This window comes from Rhipicephalus sanguineus, chromosome 7 (assembly GCF_013339695.2).
Source record: "Rhipicephalus sanguineus isolate Rsan-2018 chromosome 7, BIME_Rsan_1.4, whole genome shotgun sequence".
Classification (NCBI taxonomy): domain Eukaryota; kingdom Metazoa; phylum Arthropoda; class Arachnida; order Ixodida; family Ixodidae; genus Rhipicephalus; species Rhipicephalus sanguineus.
Window position 1 is genome coordinate 155313892 of NC_051182.1, and position 8052 is coordinate 155321943.

Below are 8052 nucleotides of genomic sequence, written 5' to 3' on the forward strand. Positions count from 1 at the left end.
ACATTGCCACCCCATAGATACTTTCCTACCTCCTTACAAGTGTTGCGCTCCATGAATTCAGAAAATCAGAAAAATAATATTTCGATATAAATATCAGTTTGGTTCTTGTTGTATGCAAAAATTGTGAAACAAGCTGACAAAGTTAACCAAGTGTGAAGCGGTTTATATATTGTTGTGATATAGTGCGCGGTGTGGGCACAATATTCGTTTATAGATTTCATTTATTCATTCATGATAGCCATAGGGACAAGATCAGCTACATAGAGGCGATCTGAGCGAAACAGAAAAACTACATTAAAAAGGCACTCAAGCATTACAGTACTTTAAATTATCAGACGATGCTTCTGAATTTGCAGAAATGTAGTAGTTGTTATAAAACAAATATCATTAGCAACGCCATTCCCAGCCTGTGTTATTTAGTCCACTGCAGGACGAATGCCTCTCAATCATCGCCAGTTTACCCTCTCCTGTGCGAACATATTCTATTTTACCCCTGCGAACTCCGTGCTTTCGTCACTCATCCTAACTGACCGCCTTCCTCGACTGTGTATCCTATCCTTTGGTGATCATTCTGTATTTCTTACATACCGTCTAACGGTTGCCTGTCCTACACAATACGTTGCCAGACCAGGTCCATTTCTTTCGCTTGATGTCAACTGGAATATCTGCTACCCCTATTTGTTCCCTGATCCATTCTGCTGTCCTGCGATCACTTAATCTTACTCTTATAATTTTTCGTTCCGGAGCACGATGCGTGGTCTTCAACTTTTCTCTCTAGCTGCTTCGTTATCCTCCATGTTCCAGCTCCATATGTTACAACTGGTTATATGCCGTGGTTGCATACTTTTCGCTTTAACGAGAATGACATACTTCTTCACATTATTTGGGAGCGCCTGCCGAATGCACTCCAGCCCATTTTTATTCTGAGGTGAATTTCTTTTTTGTGATTAGACTATCCTCTTATTATTTGTCCTAGGTATACATATTGTTGTATAGACTCCAATATGTGCCTTCCAATCGGAACTCTTTCTCTTTTGCCGAGGCATTCAGCATTATCTTTGACTTCATGATGTTCATTTTTAGGACTAATTTAATACTTTCGCAGTTTAATTCTTCGATTATTTGAAGCAAAATGCTAGCGTCGTTACTGAAGAGTATTATGCCGTCTGCAAATTGAAGGTTGCTGAAATATTAAGCGTTAAATTTGATTCCCGTTTTTCGGCAGTCTAGTTGTTTGAATTCTTCCTCTGAGCATGCAATCAACAACGTTAGGGATATTGTACTTCCCTGTCTGACTCCTTTGTCATCCTTTTTATCGTAATTTTATAGCTTTTTGGGTGGAGAATTAAGGTAGCAGTGGAGTCTGTAGAAGTAGGTTAAGGTATTGACAGAAGTTTTGGTACCCCTTATGGACCTTGCGCTTTTAAGGCGGCTGGTATCTCTACCGAGTCGAATACCAGAGTTTGCTGGAACAGGCCAAGGTTTTCCGCTCGACTGCGGTGGTTTTCCAGGCTGGCTAAACAAAGCTGGAGAGACTGTGGTAATAATACCTTATTTGACAGTTTGCGTGCTTTAAACGACGACTACGGTATTTAGATGACTTTTAATGGCTCGTTGTTTGTTTGTTAGACACAATATTAATGAGAACTAACAGACATTTCTACTCGCAGGTTCGGTCCCTGCCGGCGGCAAGTTATCTTTTCGTCCACTTTACTTTCTTCACATTTGTATCCCAATTATTAGAAATAACAACCCCTATACTTTCCATGGCATTATTGTCTGTTAGTTCTCATCACTACGGTATTTGTCTAGTTATTAAACAAAACATAATGAAGCCTGAAAAAACTGCACGTGGTTCCGGTTTTCGACTTTCACCGCCACCACAATCGTCATTGCGTTCACCAACCAGTGTTGTGGTTGTCCCCCTACCAATGGAAGAAGGCCAAACGCACATCGAAAAATTCTGCTTTAAAATTTCTACTCGAGGTCGCCACCTCGCGGTGTGTTAAGACGTTGACGAAAATTCACTTCTCCCATTGGAAACGCGCCGAATGTAAGGAACGCTTAGCAACAGCGCGTTTCAGGAGATAATAGCGGAGGCCACGGTCATGATGCATTGCTTGACTACCGCTTCCAGACGGCAACACGACCCCGCCGACCAAGAGCACTGAGAAAGGAAAGTGTGAGATACACAAGGCGCGTTTGTCAAGCCTGGAGAGTGTGTGACCGTAGCACACTAGATACGGTGCTTTATATGTGTCTTAGTGTATCCAGAGGTCGTGGGCTCGACTTCCGCTGGTGGAACTTTTTTCTTGATCTTTTTCGTTGCCATCTGATCGTGTGCATTTTTCGGTGCCGTTTCCGTGATGAAATTACGTAACTAAACTCTTGGTGGACACCGGCATAAAACACTTTCGTATAAAAGAAATTGGCAAAGCTTGCAGTAAGCGCTAAGCAACGCGAGCCTTGAAACAGCGAAGCTGGATGATTCCGAAGACTAATCTGGTTGTGCCTTGGTTGTTTCTAGGCCATAGCTAGGTGATGAGGTTGTTTCTAGGTTGCTTCTAGGTCGTTGCTAGGATTTATCTAGGTTATTTTACGTTGTTTGTACGTTGATCTTCCGCCCAGAGATTTTCGAGTTAACCACACATAGTCACAGGCACGACAATGATGTCCAAACTCCAGAGACAGAAGCGCACGCTGAAACCAAGCGTCCGTACCTCTCATAGCTCTACGGTCACGTCGTCGTTGGCGTAGGCAATCCATCGCTCGGGGAAATTCTCGCAGCCACCGTTGCCTTTCCCTTTCTCTAGTGTTGGGCTATCTGTTACCTTCTTCCTTTTTAGTGAATCAGTGATGAGCAGTGGGATTTTTCCCATTTCTGTGACACATACCCTTTATGATGATGATGGCTTCTTGCAGCTGCCATTGCCTTTTCCATTCCCTTGTGTTGGGCTAAGGTAACTGAAAACTAATCCCTACAATATAACTTCAATAAAACAAGATTTAGAACATTAAATTTCATTGTTGCGAGAAATGTAATATTCATTGTGGTTCATTTGCTTGGCACGGCTTGTTTATGTCTCATTAGTTGGTAAAGCGTCGTGTATATTATTATTGCGCTTAGCTTTGTAGTAGTGATTTGTTTGAAGAGCATTCAATGTCAATTTCCGTCCGGAAGTTGAAGCTTATGACATTGTTGCTTGAATAATTTTAGAAATTACGGTAAGTGGTCTGCCGAAATATTTTATTAGTAATTACACAAAAGGAGGAACGATCATACAAATTGTCAATCTGAATCATAGACTCCGATAAAGAGGACAAGGCTTCGTATCCCTAAAAACCGCTTATACTAGACGTTCACATATTCGAGCAAGGAAGATACAAGGATTATGCTTAAAGCAAGTTATATTTATTTTGCATTCCACGTTCGAGAAGTGCACTGTTGCTGCAAGCAAATCACTTAGTCGCCTAAGTCAGGATCTTCCCGAGGTTGGACAGGAGACGTAGGCCGCTTCTTGTTCTTGCGTCCTGTTGGAAGGAAGGCGTTTAAAAATTGTGAGTTCGTCTTATGCTCTAATTTTTGTCCAAGACGAATGTGAAGCTATAAAATATTTCCGAAAATTTTAAGCATTTGATATTGTTGTGATTTCCTTAGACAGGGTGTTTTAGGTTTATCTAGCCAGAGTTTAAAAATATGCTGACGGAATTTCTGAAGCCGCGACCAAATTCATGTGGGTGACTGTTGAATGGAGTAACACACGTTATTTTTGTGTTCTGCTTAATTGCCGGAATAGGCATGTTTAATTAAATATCTTTTGAATCAACCAAGCTGGGCGAAGAATTCCACTAAGAGAGTTGTTGATTCGTTTGCAAAATGCCCGATTAGACAGTTTCCAACTTTTTATCTATTAAGTATTAATGTTTTTCTACTTACTACCGGTACCTGCCAAATACTAAAAGAAAGCATTGTTGATTCTTCCTTTATAGGAATCGGTATAACATGAAAGTGAAACGTGTCTTCACATAGGTAGTTGAGCGTTTATAGTGCACTGATGTGACTTGCTCACTAAAAATAAATATTTATAGCCTGAACTATTGATCTGAACTACATCCGAGATTTTCTCACGAATCTTGAGGCCAGAATGCATTTTAAACGCTTCGAACACTGTTATTGTAAATGCCTTATAAAAATGAGTACTTTCTGCGAGATAGATGCAGATGACAGAGGCAGCAACTTTAAAAAATAAGCGTTGCATATTTACAACGCACCCGCACACCCTTAGAGATAATGTCTAAACGCTCAACCCAAGCGCGGCGCCTTGAAACACCTTCGTGCATACGAGATCGCTACACACGCAAGCTCCCTAATTTCAACGTGTTAGTGAAAAGAAAAGAACCGAAGTAGCTTCATACCTTCACGTCGACGTCGACGCCTCCTTTTAGTGTTTGAACTAGTATCATGTTTAGCTTTAGCTGCAGGTACATCTTCGGGAGCGGCTAAGCAAGTGCTTTCGTCGTGCATTGTGGCCAAAATGAAAACCAATGCGGCCACAACGACAACAAACTGGAAGCTTGAAACCTTCGCCATGGTTGAAGCGCCTCAAAGGCTGCCGTGTTTAGGCTAACAGTGAGGCACGCTTATATACACATTTGAGCACGGCCCAGAGTAAAGAATAAACGTCACATCTTGCTGTGTCAGTTTTTCCTTCCAAGTGTCAGTTGCAAGTGACATCTTGCAAGTGTCAGTTTCTCCTTTCGAAGTGCTATTTCTGAGCTGAAGATGAGAAGCGACCGATTCTTTTGTGAATTCCATGAACGTAAAAGACAATAGGGGACAGTGTTACATCGTTAAGTTACATTAACGTAAAATATTGAAGATGATTACTGAGACCTATTGCTGGTGCGCCCGAGTATAGTGTACTCGCATTCAGCTATATGACGTCGTCAGACATGTTGAGGTGAAAGGGTGACGTCGGCACTCCTTAAGATTTATCGATTTTCCCTTCAAGAAGGGAATCACAATTGCATTTTTATGGATTCACTTATTCTGTTTCAACGGCTACATACCTGAGATTCATTACCTTGAAGAGTTGTCTATGTCGAAAATAGTACTGTGGCCCATGTGTTGCTGTGGGCAACACATGGCCCACAGCAGACTGGTCTATGCCGAAAATAGTACTGTGGGCCATGTGTTGTTGTAACCAAGTTGACATTGTCACCCCAGAGTATATAGCGTCTGCAGATCTTTCCTACCTTCTTACAAGTTTAGAGCTGCGTGAATGCGGGAATTTCTGCAAAATAATATTTCTATGGAAATGTCGCCCAGTTTTTATGCCAAAAAAAAAAAGAAACACTATATAAAGTGAGCACAACGCGGACTCGTTGATAAATGTTGTAACAGCTTTGTATCACATGGCGCATAGGTGACACTGAAATTTGATGAAAAGAAGAGAGGTACAGAAAATCCGTTTTGAATGTAGCATATGCTTCTTTAAAGCATGACATTTGAGCCGCATGCGTCTTTCACTCAAACATAGAACATATCACGCGTATGGCGATGTTATCGATGTTATCGGCGATGTTATCGGCGAAGGTGACGGCAAAAGTGCGCCTCTAGCTCTGATATGTTTACAATTGCAATAAAAGTCCTAAAGCGGAAGAGTGCGACACCCGCTATTTTGTCGTAATTGAAAAGTACAAAGCAGTCCAAATTTTATACTATTTCTAGCGAATCTACCGAGATCTTATATTGATGCTAAACTTGCGTAGCATATTCTAATTTCAGGTGCACGAGACCTTCACATGGCATTTGTTTTACAAACGGTGGTGATGTCGCGAGGTTCATGCGAAAGCATCTGTTTATAAGATTAAATAGCGTTGGAAATAACGTGAGTATTGAAAGATCGATAGCTACTGATATTAACTTCATGGTGATTGTATGAGGACATGCTGTCTCATTGTCTCTTCATTAGGTCATAAACAGGAAAACCTGTAATTAAAAAAAAAAAAAACACGCATACATTTAGACTGCTCACTGTTAAGTTTTATAAGCGATGTCTAGCATCGGTCAAAGACGGCCTTAGAATAACATTGAAGAAGAGTGACGTCTTTGGGTCAGTTTCAGGCAAAATTCAAAGCCATTCGCAGGCAAACAAGTGAGCCAAGGAAGAAACGAAAGGCAGGAAATCTTTGAAATAGCTGACAAAAAAAGTTGGCACTTGGCACTGAGACCTGCAGTACAGCCAAAGGTCCGACGTGTTCTAGAGATATGTCAAACATTTTGAAGTAACCCTATATTGTAAAACAAAACTTCTAGTGCGCCCCTCTTCTCCTGGCATCGACCTGGTCAAAACAACTGTTTGACTAGAACAGATTGAGGTTCAAATGACTAATTTACAGCACGGACTGCCGACGTGACTGAAGGTGTTTAGCGGACATTTTAACCGTGTTTTGTAGCCCATAAAGACGATGCACGTTTAGAAAAACATGTATTGCGGTGCATTTTTATGAGAAATATGTCCTAAGCATATATTGGTTCCCCGATCTCTGGTTCTGTGCCTCCGAAGTGTGCTGTTAGATCATTTCGAGTCGTCTCATGTGTGTTTTGAGGTCTCAGAGACAAAGAGAGCACACATACGGCGTATGTTGCTGCTCGCAGTCGCCATTGCTGTCTTCATCTATGATGACCAACAAGATATCACAGAGTGGTAACTTCACGAAGGCTCAACTCGCTGCCCGATTTCCCCAATTGTTGCGACTATGCTTATCTTCATTCTGGCTCACTGGTGGCTAATCGGCGGACCTTTTCACGCGGACATTTTCTACGCAGTGCGTAGCGAAGGCATACTCAACTGCGTAAACAAGCATCAAGTCTTGCAGCCCTGTGCAGTTTGTTGCACATGTTCTCTTTGAATAGACTTCGCTGATAAAACTTCGTCTAGTTTATTCCCCTTTCCTCATTTACCAGTGCAGCTTAGCCTACAGGACTTACCCATAGTTAACCTACCTGCCTTTCTTTTAACCTTCTTCTCCTCCGCCTGCATCGCACTTCCTGTGCTTCTTGCACTTTGCAAAGTACATAAAATGTAGGAGCAATCAGTGTCCTAGTGATAATCTCATAATTGGCATTGACTTTTATTTCACGCAGCAATCTTTCAAGAAAAAATACTCGTTATATGTTTTTTTAGGAAACAACTAAATATTGCACTCGAAATCATTTTGTTGCTCTGACACAAAAGCAGGAACGCCGTAAAACTTCTGCCTGGACACTCTGGACTCTGATCACAGGGGCAAAGCCTTGTAATACTGAAACCGAAGCTAGATTGTTATATATCACATTGAGGACGACGAGTCTCCCATGCTCGATGCGAAAAATCTTTATTTTCCATTTCTCATCACTCGAGTGCACCGTTGCTCCATGCAAATGACGCAGTTGGCGAAGTCGTTGCCAGCCCGAGGATGGGGACTAAAGAAACTAAAACGTCGCCCGGGTCGCCCGTGTGGTCTGGGACGCCAGGGTGATCTATCTGGCTCACTGAATGTGATAACTGCTTAATGAATGACGAATTCATATGTTCTTTTATTTTTTATTCGCTAAGACTGTGGACCATTTATTAAGACGTTTTACTCAAGCGACAAAATGTCTCGGTTACGATGGCAAAAGGCAGCTGCGCTCCGCTTGATGGAGACCCTAGCACCAGAACGCACACACTCAGGGAATGCGGCAACAAAAACAAGGACATTACACACTATCACAGACACGAAACGCAGTTGCATGAAACGTAAAATTTTATTTACAATCACAAATGAATTAAGAAAACTTCCAAACAAATGATAAAAAACTAAGGAAAATAAAGTTTGTCTACGCACAACCTATTAATCATTAGAGGACTTTCGGGAATTCTAGGCATTCCGTATCCGTCGCTGTTTCCTTGACTTGAGCTCACGGAGTTACAGCTATTGTATCGGTCCCAACACAGTTGCAGCCTTGAAGAAGACAAGCCTACTTGTTGATACGTCGGGTAGCGATAACGCCGTGTTCACAAATTG

The 8052-nt window shown here is 41.7% G+C and overlaps 1 long non-coding RNA gene across 1 annotated transcript; it reads right to left on the minus strand.

The window, feature by feature from the left end:
- Positions 1-3390: 3390 nt before the first annotated feature.
- LOC119400973 (uncharacterized) lies at positions 3391-4611 on the minus strand. Its single transcript, XR_005185331.1, has 2 exons — positions 4417-4611; positions 3391-3531 (listed from the first exon to the last, which is right to left on the minus strand). It is a non-coding gene; the product is annotated as an uncharacterized LOC119400973 (long non-coding RNA).
- Between the last annotated feature and the right edge of the window lie 3441 nt (positions 4612-8052).